The sequence below is a fragment of the Arvicanthis niloticus genome, chromosome 23 (genome assembly GCF_011762505.2).
Source record: "Arvicanthis niloticus isolate mArvNil1 chromosome 23, mArvNil1.pat.X, whole genome shotgun sequence".
NCBI classification, from domain to species: Eukaryota; Metazoa; Chordata; class Mammalia; order Rodentia; family Muridae; genus Arvicanthis; species Arvicanthis niloticus.
Genome location: NC_133430.1, coordinates 10,207,869 through 10,227,953, shown reverse-complemented (window position 1 = coordinate 10,227,953; position 20,085 = coordinate 10,207,869). Strand labels below are relative to the sequence as shown.

The window sequence follows — 20,085 nt, the reverse complement described above, 5'->3', positions numbered from 1 at the left end:
TATAGGATTTCTATGTGTGTATCTCTGTGTCTACATGTGTTTCTTTTCTTTGGGTATTTGTTTGTTTGTTTGTTTAATTTATTGGATTTTTGAGACAGGGTTTCTCTGTGTGCCCCTGGTTGTCCTGGAACTCACTTTGTAAACCAAGCTGGCTCAAGCTCACAGAGATCTGCCTGCCTCTGTCTCCTGAGTGCTGGGACAATCCTTGTTCTTCACTTCAGACATCACCACATCCTTGTAAGTGTTGCCTTGGTCATGGTATCTGTTCACAGAAGTAAAACCCAAACTAAAGACACAGTACAATTTAGGAAAAACATTTTCTGGCAACATTTATTCCAACCTCATGTGTACAATAAAGCTTAAGGCATGGAAACTTTTTCAAGGTCCATGGGACATACACCATGAAGATGGGTTCTGTAGCTTACAGACCTGACATCTCCTGTGGTCTGACTGATAGTATAGAAGTCACCAGGCTATGAAGTACCTGGGGCATCTCCCCTAAGGATGGGTTCTATTGACTGAGAAACCAAAGCTAAAGAAAAGATAAAGGTCTAGAGAGTCAGGGATAACATACTGAGGGGTGTGGACTTGGTCCTACAGGTAACAAATGTCCCCAGTTGTTAACTGCATCCACTACCAGCCATCTGGGTAGAAAACAGGTACGCATGTCCTCTATTGAGGAGACAATCCTGTGTCATTAGCATTCTGGTTTCTCCAGTGCTCGTTCATGAGGGCCTATGCCCTCTCTACTGAATAATCTTAACAGATAGGCAGTGGCTCACAACCTTCCTAATGCTGTGACCTTTCAATACAGTTCCTCATGTTGCGGTGACCCCCCAACCATGAAATGATTCTCACTGCTACTTCATAACTGTCACTTTGCTACTGTTAGGAATCATAATGTAACTGTCTGATATGTAGGATATCGGATATGAGACCCCTGTGAAAGGGTCAATTCACAGACCCAAGGGGTCATGACCCACAGGCGGAGAACCTCTGAGCTAGAAGGCTTTCTCTTGTTTCTGCTGTGCTCCAGGTTGGCTGGCTCATGGGTTTCTGGCTGGTGTTCTGTCTCTGCCTCCTGTCTTGCAGCTGAGAAGTGCCTGTGTGCAGAGCATTTGAGCTTGGCTTGTCAGGCTACTGTGTCTACTGCCCTTATTTGCTGAGCTTCAGGCTGGTAAGATGGTTCAGCATGTATGAGAACTTGCTGTAAAGACCGACAACCTGAGTTCAGTCCTTGGGTCCCACAGAAAGCTGGAAGGAGGGCACAACCCCACCAAATGATCCCCTGGCTGCCACAGGTGGGCTGGGGCACATGTACACCCCAGTCACAGACATTAAATAAATGAGTCAATTTTGTTTTGTTTTTGTTTCATGAGACAGGGTCTTTATATGTGGCCCTCGTCATTCTAGAACTCACTCACGCTAGACCAGGCTAGCCTTGAACTGAAAGATCCACCTAACTCTACCAAGTGATGTGATTAAAGGTGTGTGCCACCATGACCAGCTACTAATTAGTATATTTTTAAAAAATTCTTTCCTTTTATTAATTCATCAGCATGCATTACAGGCAGCTGGCACCTGCAGCCTTGGAGAAAGCAGAGAGAGCTGGCTAGCTTAAAAAAAAAAAAAAAAAAAAAAAAAAAAAAACAAAAACATAGTGAGATGGGCTGTGGTCCAAAGCTATTATGTAATGATACATGTTGATGAAGCCAGTTAAGAGCTTTAAGACCTTTAATTGATGGACAGACCAAGACACAGCGTGTGCCTCTGAAAAGTCTTTTGGTGCCCAAGCTCAGGGATACAGAGTTTTAAAGACAAAACCCACAAAGACCATAATTTAGATCAAAGTTAGAAAAGGATCAGAGCAGCCTTGAAACTTCCATTCCTGGCAGTCCATGGTAATTATTTTGGTTAACACATCTGGGCCATGGTCAAGGCCACGGAAATCTCAAATGTGTCTACAAGATTCCGTGGCAGGATGGGAGTTGAGGGCTGAGAACTGCTTAATCAAACACAGAACGGGAGTCAGAACAGGATGGCCTTACCTTAGTCACTACAGTCATGAGACTCAACGGTTCAGTGCTTGCTACATTCTAAAAGGATAAACTGCAGGGCTAAACTGGGGCCACCAGGAAACTCTTTTCCCAACAGCTTTGACCAGAACTGGGGGATGAAAGCTCCTCTGCCACATCTTTCCTGTAACAATGTCACAACTCATAAAATAACAAAGTAAAAGTTGAGCAATGTGCAGATTGAGAGAGCTGTGAGTTAGAGCCAAAAGTCGCTTGCATCTCTGCTGCCTGAGTTATTGGCCCGTTCCTACATGAGGGTGTTTTCCATAGCTAATACCCTGGGCTGCCTCCATTCAAGGAAAGAAGACGGAGGGACAGAATGTCTCTGCAGAAGAGCCCATTTTTAGCGGTATTGGGTTACTCTTTCCCTTGTATTTCTTTCTTTTACAGTCTCATGTAACTCAGGCTGGCTTTAAACATGCTGTGTGGGCAAGGATGACCCACTTCCTCTAATCCTCCTGGATGCTGGGAATGCAGACATGCACCGCCATGCCACTTAATGCTGTGCAGAGCATCCTTCCAGATCGAGTGCACAGGTCAGTCCTGCAGTCCAACCTTTCCTTTAGCTCTGCTTTTCCTTTAAAAAGCCTCAGATGGGCCAAGTGGTCATGGCACACACCTTAAATCCTGCACTTGAGAGGCAAAGCAGGCAGATCTCAGTGGGTTCAAGACCAGAACACACACACACACACACACACACAGACATACACACACACAGACACACACACACACACACACACGCAGGCAGATCTCAGTGGGTTCAAGACCAGAACACACACACACACACACACACACACACACACACAGAGAGAGAGAGAGAGAGAGAGAGAGAGACTTTTAAAATTTTTGTTTAAAATGGCCTGTATGTCTTGATGTTTTAAATTTCCTTCTTTGGGGCTGGAGAGATGGCTCCGTGGTCAACAATGCTTGCTGCAGGACCCCAAGTACCCACACAAAGAGCTGGGTGTTGCTGACCCTGTCCCTATAACCCGAGTGCTGAGCACACCAGACTGTTGAGGTTTGCCGACTACCAGCCTAGCTGGGCTCAAGGAAAGGCCCTGTCTCAAGAGATTAAGGCAGACACTGATAGAGCGAGACACCTGACCTACCCTTGGTCTCCATGTGTTGCTGCAACTGCACACGCATATGCATATAGCCACACATGCATGTATGCGTGTGTGTGTGTGCGTGTGTGTGTGTGTGTGTGTGTGTGTGTGTGTGTGTGTATATACAAATCATTAAGAGTCTCAGACATGTTCAGCACAAGCTATAGTTCAGTGCTCTACCTAGGCCTATTGTTGTCCCTGAGGCTCCCTTCAGTCAAGGTAGACCAACAGTGGTCAGGTGTGCTGGGCATCTCCAGGTCTTGGTGTGCTGTGCTGGGCATCTCCAGGTCTTGGTGTGCTGTGCTGGGCATCTCCAGGTCTTGGTGTGCTGTGCTGGGCATCTCCAGGTCTTGGCACTGTTGAGACCACTTGTAGGACATTAGAAGGGTTGGGTTTTGAATTTTTGATTTTTTGAAACTGTTTTTCTAATTCTATGTGTGGCCATGCACACAAAAGAGCGCATGCGAGAGAACCATATTAGTTTTATCTTATTATTTTACATGGTACATTTATCCCAAACTTTTAGGTGGCTACCAGGAGCCAGGTGTTGTTAGACTTGGAGGCCATCTTTGTAAGAATTTCTATCTACTGCTGGGGTGAAACACCATGAGCAAAGCAACTTGTGGAGGAAAGGTTTATCTGACTTACCCTTCCACATCACTGTTCGTCATTTAAACAAGTTAGGACCAGACCTCAAACAGGGCAGGAACCTGGAGGCAGGAGTTGATGATACAGAGGCCATGGAAGGGTTCTGCTTACCGGCTTGCCACCCATGACTTGCTCAGCCTGTTTTCTTGTAGAACCCAGGACCATCTGCCCAGGGCTTGCCCCACCCACAAGGGACTGGGCCCTCCTCCAACAATCACTAATTAAGAAAATGCTCTGCAATTTTGCTTACAGTTCAGTCTCATGGAGGTGTTTTTCTCAATCGACGGTCTCTTCTCTCAAAAGCTTGTGTCAGGTTGTTATAAATTGAGCCAGCACCAAGGCTAATGAAGATAGACTGTTTCTTCATAGTTACCTTTGAACCCCATCTGTTATTTCCTAGGCAACAACACACACACACACACACACACACACACACACACACACACACGTGGTGGGGTTAGGGATGGTATTGTACCCTTCTTTTCACAGGATCCAAAATACCACGGGAAAGGAAGGTGGGTTGAGGTATCAGGGCTTAGCAAAGACCCACTGACACATTAAGGGAAAACTACTTCTTTTGTTTAAAGTCCTAAAGTGGAGATATGGTGCTTTAATCTGTCCCAAACTACCCCCCCCCCGTGTGTGTGTGTGTGTGTGTGTGTGTGTGTGTGTGTGTGTATGTTTATAGGTACATACATACATGCCTGGCACATGCATACAGATGTTAGGTACATGCATTCATGCCTGGGGACATACATATTATGCCTGGGCACGTCTATGTTAGGGTGCATGTGTAGAGATCAGAGGACAATTTGCAGGACTCTTTTCTATTTCAAATATGAGAAAATTTGAGTTTTAAAGTGCCTTTGAGCATGAGGGAGACTTTCTTAGTTCCTCGTGAGCTTAGCTTGGGGGGTGGGATCTGACAAAGCAAATTTCATGGCACCCAAACTGCCCCGAACCAGTAGCTTTCGGGTTCCTGTCTGGCAAAACCAAAGAGAAATTCACAGACTACAGAGGGTCAATTTTAGAGATTTGGTGGCAGCAGGGGTGGGGTGGGGGTGGGTTCAAGACAGGGTTTCTTCCGTATTGCTTTGGCTGTCCTGGAACTCATTCTATAGACCAAGCTGGGTTTGAACTCAGAAAGTTCCTCCTGCTTCTGCCCCTCTTGATTGTTGGGATTAAAGGCATGAATTACCACCGCCTGGCTTTTAGAGAGGATTTTTATTATATATTCATAGATGAGAGGAGAGAGAGAGAGAGGAGAGAGAGAGAGAGAGAGAGAGAGAGAGAGAGAGAGAGAGAGAGAGAGCAGAGAGAATTTTTAAAAGTTCTTTGCACCAGGCAGTGGTGGCGCACGCCTTTGATCCCAGCACTTGGGAGGCAGAGGCAGGCGGATTTCTAAATTCAAGGCCAGCCTGGTCTACAGAGTGAGTTCCAGGACAGCCAGGGCTACACAGAGAAACCCTGTCTCAAAACAAAACAAAACAAAACAAAACAAAACAAAACAAAACAAAACAAAAAAAAAAAAAAACAACTTAAAAACAAACAAACAAACCCCAAAAAACCACAAAACTTTGGGCAGAGACTTGGTTGGGCCATCTCTGAATAGACCAGGCTGGAGATCCACCTATCTCTGCCTCCCAAGTGCCGGGGATTAAAGGCATGCTTTAAGTTTTAATTACTGTTCTTAAGAGACCTATAAAACAAAAATTCCTCCAACCTGTAAGTTCCACTTCCCCAAGGACAGATAGCTTCCTGGAATGCTGGGGGCGTCTGTTTCTCATGTAAGATAGTGAGCCATGTATTTTCACTTCAGTAAACAAAATAAAACAGCGTCCAACTGCTTGGGATGTGTTTGATCACGTGTCGGTGGGAGGTATGTAAGCCTAAAGTATCTCTGATTGGACAACGACGGGAAGTAATGTATCCTTGTGGGTTTGCCTTTATAAGCACCCGCTAATGTAACTTGTGGCCCTTCATTGGGATCCCAGGCATGCACTGGGCCAGAGTCCACACTGTCTCGGCCAGTACTGAATAAAGCTTGCTTCAATTCGTACATTGCAATAGTGATTTTATTCTCACCCAGTGGGATTAACACAAGCTTCCAGCCACAGCCTCACATGTCAAAAGGGGCAGAGAGGACATGCCTGTTCTTAGAGCTGCTGCTTAGGCCCCGCCCTCTTTAACTAGTTTGTATCCACTGTTCTTTAACTAGTTTGTATCCACTGCCATGCAGCAAGCATCCGAAGCCCCTTGCTTGCTTTTCCTGAGTCTTTGGCCCCTCTCCACCTCTACCTCTTCTTCAGATATGGACCCAAATCTCAAACAGGCCCTATCCCTTTGCTCCACCCACCCCACACAGACGTCTCCACGAGCATGCCTGCTTTCTACGACTTTAACTCAAACGGCTCCATCTTGCTCTTCCTTGCAGCTGCCAAGACATCCAGACTGCCTGTCCTCTTGTCCTTCCTCAGGCTCCGTCAAATGTCTTTGAGCATTCTTCTGAGTCTGTCTCCAAGTTTCCAGCGTTATTAAGGTCACAAACAAGGGAAGCTTGAATTCCCTCGGCAACATATTTATACACCCAATTCTACAGCACTGTTTACATCAAAATATAGTATTGCTTAACAATTATATTAATAGCAAAATTATCCTACCTCAGCATTGACAAAATATTCAAATGGACCAATGCCCAGGGAACACGGGAGAGTACCTGTGCACACAGGCCAATCCTAAAACGGATCTTTTCCATCTTACATTTTACATTTGCCTAACGTAAAGCAGTTTTGAGATTTTTCTGAGCCTTTTCATCAAAGGCCATTTTAACATTTTAATCACCTTGTAAATTATTTATCTGGTAAATCTTGTAATCAGATTTTTTTTATTTTTATTTTTATTTTTATTTTTATTTTTATTTTTTTTTGCCTCGGCCATTTCCAGAACTGATATTCAAAGGTCCCAGATCCAAACTGTTTCCAGGAAGTCAGCTTAAGACTACATTTCAATCAGGTAGCATTTCTAAGATAAGGCTGCTGTGTGAAAAACACAGTCCAGTAAAACCAGTTCCTTTTATTGCCTCAAAGTCAGAGTTTCTGAATCCTTGCTGAAGCAAATGGCTCTCACATAGTTCCCAACTTACCCCCAAACACTCAAATTCCAACACACAGACACACATTGCCGGAGCAACGGCTCAGCAGTTAAGAGCACTGGCTGCTTTTCCAGCAAAGGCAGGTTCAATTCCCAGCACCTATATGGCAGCTGACAACAATCTCTAACTCCATTTCCAGGGAATCAAAAGCCCTCTTCAGGCCTCTGAAGGACCAGACACAGAGGTGGTACACAGACATATTTGCAGGGGAAACACCCATTCACATACAATCAAAATAAAATATCTTCCTACGTAATACACTCTTACGCACTTCAATAGTGGTATGCCAACCACTGAGAATTTCAGCTTACAGTGAATTTTAAAAGCAGAAACTCAAGAGTGAAATGGCCAGGTTTCCTACTCAGTTATTTCCAGATGCTCCAGGGACACAGGTGGCTTTTGTGTCCCATTGCTACCGTAGAAACCACAGCAGGCTAGAGTTCTCCCCTGGTCTAGAGCCAAGAAAACTGAGCACAGATAACCATGGACAGACACAAGTCAGAGCAGCCACGCCTGCAAGAGCCAAAGCCTGAAGGGATGGAACTGACCTTGGCAGAGAAGATGTTCTAAACAGATAACTGGCCATCCAATGTTTAAAACAGTGTTCCCCAATAAAACATCAGACCCGCAAGAAATTGGAGTTACCCCAGGAATCTCATGCTGGGAAGAAAATAAAAATCACTCAGAAACCCGGGAGACAAACACAGATGGCACCAGCTTGTTTGAAGATTTACAGCTTCGAATCCCATGGGACTGGACCTCAGACCTTGATAGGTGGAGATCGTGCATCTGAGGTCTTAGATTTGACTGTCTCTTGCTCTCCAGGTAAACCTTCCCCTCACATGACTCCCAAGGTGGACTAGGGCTGTCACTGAACCCCTCTGTCTCTCTTTCCATTGTGTCTTCATTGAATGGATCTCTTTCTCTGCTTTTCACTCTCAGTTTGACCCCTTTAACTGGTTTATTTGGGACAAATGACTGAGCCCAGCTTGTTTTGGCTGCCAGTGCACAGGCACAGGCTCTGACCTTAACTTCAGTAACAGTTTTGGTGAGCCAGCCAGGAGAAAAGGCATTTTGGTGGTGTCTTAGTTAGGGTTTTACTGCTGTGAGCAGACACCCTGACCATGGCAACTCTTTTTTTTTTTTTTAAATTTGAAATCAAAGTAAATTTTGTACCATTTAAGAATTTATAACTTCATCTTGATAATAATTATACAGATTTCTACCAATAGGTTATGGCTATGCAATAAGTCCTAGCTAATCCTCCCTGTTCCAATAAAACCACTACTTTTCCCTAGAAAGACAGACCATTATTAATCACATTAGTCCCCAAGCTCAGGGAATAGGGGCGCTGACTCTTCTTTAACTTCTTCAAGCTGATTACGGGCGTTGAGATTTTAGAAGAGGGGTGGGGGGAAGAGTAAGTTGATAAGCCTCTGATGCTGTGTCTTCACTGAATCCAGATGGAATTCCAGGACATCGGAGGTTTGGGCAGGTCTGCTCAGTATGCTTGATGAGTAGATACACCAAGGCTGTATATTCTGCAATATACAATTCTCAGAACAAGTTTTAGTATCAAGAAAAAAAAATTTCCCCCCCCCAGGGGGCTGACATTTTTTTTTTAAAGATGTTGGTTCTAACAACTTTTCTTTTTTCCCCCCTTTTTAAAATTGGTTGTAATATTTACATTTCAGATTTTATCCCCTAACCCCATTTCCTCCCACCACCCAGAAACCTCCCATCCCATCCCCCTCCTCATGTTTCTATGAGGCAGTGACCGCACCTACCCCCCCACTATCCCCTCCCCACCCTCACATTCCCCCCCACTCTGTGTTTATTTTTTTAGACCATGGCAACTCTTATAAGAACAACATTTAATTGGGGCTGGCTTACAGGTTCAGAGTTTCAGTCCATTATCATCAAGGCGGGAGCAGAGCAGCATCTAGGCAGGCATGGTGCAGGAGGAGCTGAGAGTTCTACATCTTCATCCGAAGGCTGCTAGTGGAAGACTGGCTTCCAGCCAGCTAGGATAAGGGTATCAAAGCCCACACCCACAGTGATGCACCTACTCCAACAAGGCCATACCTCCAAATGGTGCCATTTCCTGGGCCAAGCATATTCAAACCATGACAGGTAGGAAGGGTGTCTATTACAGCAAGTTGAACATGGATGGAAAGATAGGAGGGTCCCAAGAGTTGCTGGATCATCTTACTCCAGAGACACTTCTCCTGTTAAACTGTGTGGGCTCTTGTGTTCCTTGTCGGCAGGCCTTGTCAATTTAGAAGCTCCTTTGAGCTAATCTGCACTCCAGTTGGGCTATCTAGTAGCTCTGTTTAGCCATTAGGTCCTGAACAACTATTTGAGGTTTGGAAACAAGAGTAAGGAGACACATACATCCAAGAAAATATGAACTCTTTCCCATCTTGGAGCCCCTGGGCTCTCAAGAGATGTGCACAGCTGTGTACTGCTGAAGAGGTCCCAAATTGGGAGAAGCGAGTTTTCTAAGTTACCACCCCACCATTCCAATGCAAAGACTTCCGTCTCTCTCTTGTTAGTCATTTAACTCAAGCCTTCTGCAATTCTCTTTAGTGAGCCACCATGGATTCTGAAAGAGCATCTCCATAGCCAGGATTGGTTTTACATGAGGGTTGTTAGACCAGAGATGTTTCCTAGACGATAAGATATTAATCCACACCACATAATGCCATGCATGATAGTCAAAGAAACACCATATCCATGACAGGGATTCTGTACAATTACAATGGTTGAGAAACCTTTTGTCATCTTGTGGCCCCAATGTCCAGGTGCAGCAAATCACAGGGGCTTTGGGCGTTTCCGTGAGAAAACTTCCTGTGTGGCTCTGTGTACCAACATGGTTAGCCCTCCAATTGTGCACAGGGTAAAGACATCGCTTGCTATACATTTCATGGTTCATTGTGTAGGAAGTGACTTTTACCATGATTTTACTTGTCCTCTAACTTACGGAGGATTCTAGTAAACAGTGGGCAGGGGCACCCTCTCCCACGTGTCGCCTTCAAGGCTTCTCTCGTTTCAACATAGCACATCCAGGCATTGTCCCATAGCTTTCTGGCTTGCATAAGGACATTGCAGTGAGCTACTGGGAGGAAACTGGCTAGATGTGGCACTGTGGTTAAGCAATGTGTAATGTAACAAGTGGCCAGGCTAACAATGAGGAAAAGGAAGGTTATGGTTATACAGAATTACTTGTAATTAAAGGTCACCAAGATGGCTTCTGTGATAAACGCAATGAGGGGTGTGCCTCTGCTCCTGCAGTCTCTAAGAGATCTGATGAGACCCATAATGGGGTTTTCAGAAGCTTGGGTGTCTCCTCATTCCCAGGATCCTTTGCAGATTTATTTTGCTTATTTTTGTTTTACTTGGAGTTGTGATGGCGAAGCCAAGATTACATACACCAAGCAAGAATTATTCCATTGATCTGATCTTGAGCCCCCAAAGGGTACTTTTTCAAAATTTTCACACTTACACTTTATCTACAGTCATCCTTTGGTTGCTGTGGGGCATTTCAAAAGTATCAGTATTTGAGAGGTGGAATAGGATTACGAGTTCAAGGTCACCCTTGGCTATACAGAGACACCCGATATCAAAAGCAAAACAAATAGCGGGAGGCGGCCAGATAGCCCAGTGGTTAGATCGCTTGCCACAGAAGTGATGCCTGATGACCAAGTCCAGTCTCTAGAACCCACGCAAAAGTGGAAGGTGAGAAACTGCTTGTATTAGTTCCTTTCTGCTGTCACCATGACCAAGGCAATTTATGGGGAAAGGGCTTATTTGGGCTTATGGTTCTAGGGGAACAAGAGTCCATCATGGCTAGGAGACAAGCGGCAAGTGGTAGGCATGCATAGAGACAGGAGCAGGAAGCTGAGAGCTCACATGGTCAACCACAGGCACCAAGCAGAGAGAGCGGGCAGGAAGTAGGGAGACGCTATAAACTCTTAAAGCCCATCCCCCAGTGATGTACCTCCTAAGCCTCTCCAAAGACCACCACCAACTGGGACCCAAATTCTGGTGCCAATGGGGAACATTTCTCATTCAGATCGCCACACCATACCACAAAGTTTCCTCTAACGCAAATGCCTACTGTGGTATGCACCTGCCCCATCATGCACACACACTGGTATTAGTAGTGACAATGATGATGATGATAATTGATATCAATAATAGTAATAATAATAAATAGTAATAATAATAGATTTTGAATTTCAACTTGGCATGGTGGTTCCCCTGCAGTCCCAACACTTGAGATGAGGAGACAGGAACTCCCCAGATTAAGCTGGCAGGCTAGACTAGCCCAATCAGCAAGCTCTGAGACTGTACTCTCAATAAAGCAGAGAGAAAGGAGAAGACAGCCAACACCAGTCTCTGGGCCTCATGTATACGCAAATACCTACAGACATGCAAATGCAGAAAATTTTCTTAATACAGTGCTGCCAGATCTAGCCAATCAAAACCAGCAGGATGTGAGACTCAGAAAATGGAAACTAAATTCTGCTGCAGTGCCTGTGTTTTCCCTGCCCCACCCCCACCCCGATAGCCATTAATGTGACTTGCAAAATGACCTGTCTCTGACAGTATCTGTCACAATCATCATTATCTAGGTACAATTTTTCTTTAGCTCAAATTCCATTTATTGCCTCACCCACCCAGCAAATAATGACTTTCCAAGACTACAGGGCTAAGTGCACTTGAGTTAATAAGTAGCCAGGGCTCCTGGAGGCATTGCTGGGTTACATTTCTCACAGTTGTGATCAAATACCTGAAAGCCACTATAGGAAGGGTTTATTTTGATTCATTTTGGCAGGTGCAGTCTGTCCTGGTGACATCCACGGTGTGGGACCGTGCTGCTGGGACCCCTCCCACCTGGATGACTAGGAGTCAGACAGCAGGAAGTTCTGCTTAGAGTCATTTTTAGCTAATGTATATTATTTATTGATTGATTAATTTTTAATATTTATTTTGTATAAGAATGAAACCAAGTCATGTCACTGAGGTGCATTCCAGGCTTGGCTTCTGTGTTCATACATGAAACACCATGGGGAGGTGTTATTTTATTTATTTATTTATTTATTTATTTATTTATTTATGAGACTCACTGTGTAGCCTGGCTGCTTTGGAGCTTGTCTCCTGGCTCTTCCTCCTGAGTCCTGAGAGTACAGCACTCTGTGTCAGGCTCTTTGAAGGCTGTGTTTGTTCTTGCCCTCCATACAGTTCTCTTCCCTTCTGGAAGGCTGTCTTTCTTTGTTGGAAGTGATTTTGCTGGGAGCACACTGACTCTGGATCCTGGTCATAAGCCAGGCTGTTGACTCTGGCAATCAGAGGGTTTCATAACAATCATTCTGGTTTTGTGTCTGTCACCAAGGGATAGTTCGCACAGGACCAAATCTTCAGACAGCTTCCAACACCAGAACTATAAGACAGAAGATCACAACAGGTCCCAGGTGGGAATGCAGGCAGATGCCACAGGCTGCTCCCCAGCCTAGGGATATGTGATAGATGCTAAGGACTCACTGGTGTAGCTGTAGCTGCCACTCATGCTTCCTGGCCATCCGAGTCTCTGCTTACCAACTTGCCAGGGCCTGAGTAGCATGTCTAATATAGAGATACATAAATGTAACCTTTATTCTCCTGTTGCAGATGTTTCCAGGGCTTACTGCCTCAGTCTACTAACCTAGGACTAGACTTGGAAGTCTTATCTAGACCTAGAATGTTTGGGGCTATGGATTTACTGAGGAATAAGCTCATCCTTTCTTGTTCTTTCTGAACTTTGGCTGGCTGGTTCAATTCAGCTGTTCTGGTTCAAACTCTGCTCCAGGCTGACTGGTTCAATTTTCTCTCTCTCTCTCTCTCTCTCTCTCTCTCTCTCTCTCTCTCTCTCTCTCTCTCTCTCTCTCTCTCTCTCTCCCCCTCTGCCTCTAACTTTTGCCCTGCTTGGCCTCAAGCTAACTGTAGCAATCTCTTATAACCTTATGGCTCCTTCTCATTCTCTGCTCGTTTTATCTTCATCTATGACCAGCTTGTTCTTTCTTGGAAACCTGTCTTTGTACACTTGTGCCAGTAATACTGATTCTCTTTTTATTTTTCTCTGCTCTGTCCCTAGAGTAGCTCCCCTTTCCCCTCTCTTCTCATGAGAGTTGGTCATATCCTAGTCTGTCAAATCTTTCTCTGATTCACCACTTTGTCTATCCCTCAATTTCACTTTCAAACATGGGTGTCTTCCTCTACAAACTAACTTTATGCTCATTGTTTGGGATTAAATGTGTGTGCTTGGGGCTAAGCCACACCAGAACACAACCTGGGCATTCCCAATGTGATCAGATATCCTGCAGCAGAGATTTATATATTTATGTTTCACTTCACAGTGAGGACAAGTTTCATAATATTTGTGTTTAGAGGATATAGCCATTGTGCTAACAGGATGATGTAACAAGGTCTTTATACAACCCAATGGCACCTGGCCTCTAACACCTGTGTATTGTTACCTGATGCTCCCAGGCCATCACACACAAAACACGGTTAAATTACTCATTAGCAACAGTGAAGCAGTGAGATACAGGGCAGACTAAATGTGTGTCACCTTACAGTTAGGCAATGTTGCAGTGGAGTTGATGGAACTGAGGCTGTGTGTTGCAGAATATTTGACCACACTGTGAACCCTGAGATTGTGTTGTTTACTGAAAAAGACCTGTTTCTAGTTGTAATATGGCTGAGCCCTAGCACACATCGTTAATCCACAACAGAATTAAATAAAGTCAACCATAGATAAAAAGATGGAACAAGCAACCAGATGACATGGAGTGAACAAAGAGGAAAAAAAAAAAAAACAGAGTTAGAGGAAGTCAGGGGAACAAATAGAGAGACACACAGGAAGTAAATGGGAGGGGCATTGAGTTTGAGGGTTTTTGGAGATCCTGTGGAGAAGGAGAGCATCCTTTTGTGATGTGGGCTCAGGAGGAGAGTCAGCTGGGTGCTTTCTCTGCCTCTCTGAGTTAACAGGCTTTTACCCCAGCATCAGAAAAATTCAAGCACAGAAAGAGCAAATCAGGAGAGATCAATGGCAAACTCTTAATGAATTTCAAAAATTGCTGGGAGATGCTAACTGGCTATAGTCCACAACTAGACTAACTACTCAAGAGCTAAGTAATTGATTTCAAACCATACAAAGTGATAAGTTCTTAAACTGTCCAAGAAAACTATCAGCTGAGGCTGAGAGAGAGTTGGCTCTGGTAGATTACAGGCTTCCCATGTGGATAGTTTGTATCTGAATTACAGGCTGCCACGTGGACAGCTTGTATCTGAAGTGGGTTGTATTTTAGTAATTTTGTCTTCTACTCATTTTCACACAGGAAGTTTTATACACAGAGAATAGATACCTAAAAGTGGATATATTTCAACACAAAGAGAATAAAAAATTAAAGACCTACCTAGGAAGGTTTCTGAATTGATTCTAAAAAGGAAAAAAAAAGTGAGACTTAATTAGCAGAAATAAACTCAGCAGAAATTGAGGTACTTTGTACTAATGCTGAAATTGCCTCATTGTGGGCAGAAAATAAACACTGGGGAAAAAAACTTGCTGTAGCAGGATTCCCCCACCCCCACCCCCATCCCGCTACATTTGCAATGAAGCTCGGTAACTAGATAGTATGAGAAGCAGGTGGAGTGAGGAGTTGGGAGGAGAGAAGGAGAGGAAGGGGAGGAAAAAGAAGGAGGCGATGGACCATGGAGGAAGATGGATGGGTTGAAAGCAGTCCTGGGTAGGTAACTATTTCCATCAAAATGTTAGCTATATATCAGTTTTTGAGTTTTCTTTTCAATTAAAAAGGATATTTTTGTGTGTTATTAAAAATTCCAAATATATAAATCCATTGGATAATCTTTAAGCATTAAGAGTCTTCAGTCTACTGGGAGGATGGCGAATATTGTCTGGGGTTCAGCTGAGCTTTGTGGATGCAGCGTGGTGGATTGGCAGAGCCATCCGCTACACTGGCGACTCAAGGGTCTAGTTGTGGCCTGTGTGGCCTCTGGCTGATTCTACTGCAGAACATGGCGTCCAGAGCTAAGCAGAGCCACCCTGCCAATTAGATACCTGGCCCCCACTGCGGCTTTTTCAAACACCTCCTGTTACTGCTTGCAATAATTTTGGGGGGACAGATTAACAACAGATATCCCAAAAGTAAGAGATTTCAGTTTATAAAAAGAACAAATTGGATTCTCACTTGTATAGTGAAAGGGACACCCATTTCTGGAGCCCCTTCATTCTATACTGATGCAGGCAAATCAGGAAAGGCAGGTTATATATCAGGAAAAATGAGTAAGTAGCTCAGAGCCCTTATTACTTTCAGTCAAAAAATCAGAGCTGGATGCAATTTTTATGGTATTATTAGATTTTCCTGGATCTCTTAATATAGTTACTGACACTAAATATGCAAAAGCATTGTTTTACATACTGAAACCACTAAACATATTTCAGATGATTCAGAATTAGCTTCACTATTCAACTACAAGTAATCAGAAACAGAAACTATCCCTTGTATATAACACATATCAGATTTCATATGGGTCTATAAGGCCCTCTAGGACAGGTAATGATGAAACTTATCTGTTATTAATAGAAAATATACTAGAAGCCTCAGAATTTCATAAGAATCCCCATGTTAACTGCAAAGGTTTGAAGAATGATGTTTCTATTACTTGGCAATAAGCCAAGGAAATTTCCTATTTGTTCTTTGTATAACCAAACTCCATTGTCTTCAGGAAGTAATGTGTTTCATGTGCAGAGTTTGGAAAATTAAAGTATCTGCACCATACCATAAACATACGTTCAAGATTTCAATGGGCAACAGCCCTAAGTTCTAAAAAGGCTGATTCAGTAATTATAAATGTATCAGAAGTTATGGCTATTCCAGGGACACCTGTACAAAGAGACCAACAATGCTTCAGCATATGTCTCTAGTAAAATGAAGTAGTGTCTTGCACATTACAACATAAAGCATATTACAGATATACCACAAAACAATCCTATAGGACAAGCAGCTATATAAAGATCAAGTTGCACTTTAAAATATAAGATTAATAAGTAGAAAGGTGCCAACCAATAATGATATCCAGCCCATGTTCAAGCACCAATCCCTGACATTATTAATGATATGCTGTTATACTTGCAGACAGGAGTCTAGCATGACTGTCCTCTGAGAGACCCCATCTGCCAGCTGACTCAGACAGAGGCATATGCCCACAGCCAAACAGTGGATAGAGCTTGGGGACTCTTATGGAAGAACAGGAAGGGGGCTAAAGGGGATAGCAACTTCACAGGTATACCAACAGAATCAACCAACTTGGGCCCTCAGGGCTCTCAGAGACTGAACCACCAATGAAAGAACCTACATGGGCTGGACTAACCTAGGATTCCCTGCACCTATGTAGCAGATGTGCAGCTTGGTCTTCATGTGGGTCCTGGACAACTGGAGTGGGGGCTGTCCCAAAAGCTGTTGCCTCTCCATGGGGTAGGGTCTTCTAGCTGGGCTGCCTTGTCTGGTCTCAATGGAAGAAGATGCACCTAGTCTTGCAGAGACTTGAAGTGCCAGGGTGCGGGGATGCCCGGGAGAGTCCCCTCTCACTCAGAGAAGGGGAGGGAGGATGGGGAAGGGTTGTGGGAGGAGATGATCACCGGGAGGGGGCAGTGAGTGGGATGTAAAGTGAATAAGTTTTAAAAAATTAATTAAAAAATAAGCAGAAAGATATAATAGTGACTCCCAGAGATAGATTACATAGAGTTTCATTAACTTTAAAATTTTAAATGCTAATGAGAAAGGAACAACAGGTATGGAGAGATATTAGATAGTAGAAAAAAGCTGCTGAATCAAATCTTCCAGTTAAAGATGTGTTGATCTCAGACTGGAAACCGAGATATGTGTTACATTGGGGAAGAGGTTTTGTCTTTGTTTCCACAAGAGAAGAAAAGCTGTGGATACCATTAAAAACTGATAGAGATTAGATTCGAACAGGAGAGACCTCCTTAATAAGGAGGGGATACTTCATCAGCCAACTTGGTTATTTGGTCCAAACTAACTCATAAAGACTAACAAATGCCTTTCATTTGATCAGGCATGAAAAAATAAAAAATAATATTTTGAATGATAATTTACCAGAGGCACATCTGCCTTTCTGGCATGAAATGAGAATTAAACCACGTGCCTTAATTCCATCTTAGAATGTTGGACTGTAGATTGTCATGTGGCCCGCACCATCTTGGACATCAGTTTTTGAGTTTTCTTTTCAATTAAAAAGGATATTTTTGTGTGTTATTTAAAAATGCAGTTAAGAGATTTTTTTAAAATATTTTAAGTAAATTCAAAGGGTTACTATAGTTCAAGCTTGTTTTCTAAGTCTCTAAGAGTTGGAGAGATTTGGGGCTAAGATAAAATATTTGAGCAGGGTTGTTGTAGTCCATGACTTTAATCCCAGCAGAGACAGACAGATCTTCATAAATTAGTTATTTTCTAAATTCCTCAGTCATAGTGAACCAGGTGGTGGTAGCACCAACCAGGGACAAAACCCACATACAGCTCCCAGTCAGTACATTTTCACACCGGAGAAATCACATACCACACTTACAGATTATTATAAAAAACCCTCTACAGAGTTACCAGAAAGGCAGCTGTTTCCAGTAGGGACAGGAACCAAGAGCAGCTTTTGCGACTGGCGGTAAGCTCGTCTCCATGCATGCAACCCTGACCATATTGAACCAGATGATGCCCTAATTATGAATAGCATCTTTACTGGTGAATTGGCAACTGGGGAATTCTTCATAAAGCAAAAAGGAGTCCACCAACACTTACCTGTTGGCTTCAACTGCAAACACTTTTCATATATGCTGAATAAATATTCTTTCTTTGAGAAACAAATCTGAACATTTTACAAGACATGGAGGAGGTGATACTCTGTCATTGCTAACCACCCTGTGGTCATAAGGGTGCCCCTTACAATGGTGGATTGCACAATCCTTCCCAGGTGTAGCCGTGGAAGGAAAGTATTACAGTGAACTGGTACCTATTTGAATTCCTCTGTGACCGGGATATGGTAGTAAAGGGGTCTGTGCTTTCCCACACTGAGGAGATGGCTCAGTTGCCCATCATCCCCATCCCTAAACCGCTCACCCCTCCCACAAAAGACACTCACTGAACTGTGGGGACTCACAGAGTGGTCACAACATTTGGCTAATGCACGTTTTACTGATGGTTCACCAGGCACTGATGGAACCAAAGCCAATGGAAAGTGGCATCTTATAGGCTGGGGGTGGGAATGCCCAACACTGAAGAGGAAATCACAAAACCAGTGCCACACCATTGGCTATAAGATGAACAACTAGGAAAGCAAAAGGAAAATCTCTGTCTTCTCCAGTTAAGGCTGCGCGTACGATGGTATCGCTATATGGTCGTCAAAAAGGAAAACCCCTAACTAGCAGATAATTGTCAAAGATATCTGGCCATGGGAGGCATGAATGGAAATGGTAAAACCTAGGAAAACTTAACAAAGACACCAAATTTGACAAAATGGCTAAAAATAATGAAATAGTAGTAGACAAATTGGCACCATGTTTAAATAAGACCAGAATATTAAAATTTGCCAGGGAACAAATTCAGAATAAATCAGCAAGGATGATATATTACACACTCAAAAAAACTTGAAAGTTGGGGGCTGGAGCGATGGCTCTGAGTTTAAGAGCACTGACTTCTCTTCCAGGGGTCCTGAGTTCAATTCCCAGCAACCACATGGTGACTCACAACCATCTGTAATGGGATCCAATGCCCTCTTCTGGTATGTCTGAAGACAGCTCCAGTGTACTTCTATACATTAAAACAAACAAAACAGCAGCAGCAACAAAAAAAAAATCTCAAGAACCCAAAACTCGGAAGTTTACCCCAACACAAAAAAGTTGGGAAATGCAGAACTAAATTAAACCAATATAACCCCACATAAATAACTATTATAAGGAATCCATAGCCACCTCTAACCCCAACACTTACAGAGGCAGAGGCAGCCTCATAAGGACTGCAGTGATTTAAATTTAAAAGCTGCTTGTGAAAGGCAGGCTGAAATTCAAAGTGAATGTCCTTTGTGATCTAAAAATAAATACACTTAAACCTTGAGTTTATATATAAACAGAGAGGGGGAATGTAAGTATATTTATCCACACATACTAAGGTATATTTAGTTTCAAAAGAATTTTTAAAATTTCATTTGAAAGATAGTACTTTTTGTTGTTGTTGTTGCCAATAAACCTTTTGTCCTAGGAAAGAGATAACCTGCCAAATAGGGAACTCTCAGAGCGAGGCTTGGGACAAGGTTTTGTTTATGTCTTTCCAGGAGAATGAAAACATCCAACTAAGGAACCTGGAGATGCCGGACAAGTGAAACATTTGAAGAAAAAGGACATACCATCAAGAGAAAATGTCCCAAGAAAAAGAGTAAATTGGCCAAGTGGTATCACCCACCTGCCGCTCTTCTCTGCTGCCCCCTACAGACATAAAGGACGTACAGTCTTTATGTGGTCCCAATTCAATTAAAACTTAAAGTGGGCTTTGGGACTGGAGCGTGGTTCTCTCCTTCTCTAAACCCACACATTTCCTTGGTAAAGGAAAATCCAGCATCTCCATTTCATATCAGAGGAACTGTCTGGTATGGGACAGAACAACACAAAAATAAGGGATTATTCTATTGCCACTAATCTCATAATATTTTGGTTTTCATTTGACTCTCTATAACTTTTCTTAGGGTATAAATATCTCAAAATGTGATATATATATATAATATATATATATATATTAACTAATATATAACTATTTATATAGTACTAACTAATCCTAAAAATAAGCTTCACCCAGCTTCCTGTGCGTGTTTTCAGGTTTGAGCCTGAAACAACTGGGAACAAACCTCATGTGCCTTGGATGTACTTAATAGATTGTGGTCCTCAAACCTTTTTTGAGATTTGTTAAACATGGATTTAAAACGTTTAAGTTTTCTACCACTCTTAACAGTAGCCTTTAGGGTCTCTGAGAAGATGGCAGGG

General features: G+C 43.2%; 2 long non-coding RNA genes across 3 annotated transcripts; one reads left to right on the top strand and one right to left on the bottom strand.

Annotated features, from left to right (window-relative positions):
- Nucleotides 1-312: 312 nt before the first annotated feature.
- On the bottom strand, nucleotides 313-4,238 carry LOC143436790 (uncharacterized). Of its 2 annotated transcripts, none has more exons than XR_013106622.1 (2): nucleotides 4,080-4,238; nucleotides 313-3,549 (listed from the first exon to the last, which is right to left on the bottom strand). It is a non-coding gene; the product is annotated as an uncharacterized LOC143436790 (long non-coding RNA). The 2 variants fall into 2 exon arrangements; XR_013106621.1 differs by lacking the exon at nucleotides 4,080-4,238 and adding an exon at nucleotides 3,830-4,073.
- Nucleotides 4,239-11,831: 7,593 nt separating this feature from the next.
- Nucleotides 11,832-19,677, top strand: LOC143436614 (uncharacterized). Its single transcript, XR_013106511.1, has 3 exons — nucleotides 11,832-12,457; nucleotides 18,759-18,833; nucleotides 19,383-19,677. It is a non-coding gene; the product is annotated as an uncharacterized LOC143436614 (long non-coding RNA).
- The last annotated feature ends 408 nt before the right edge of the window (nucleotides 19,678-20,085 follow it).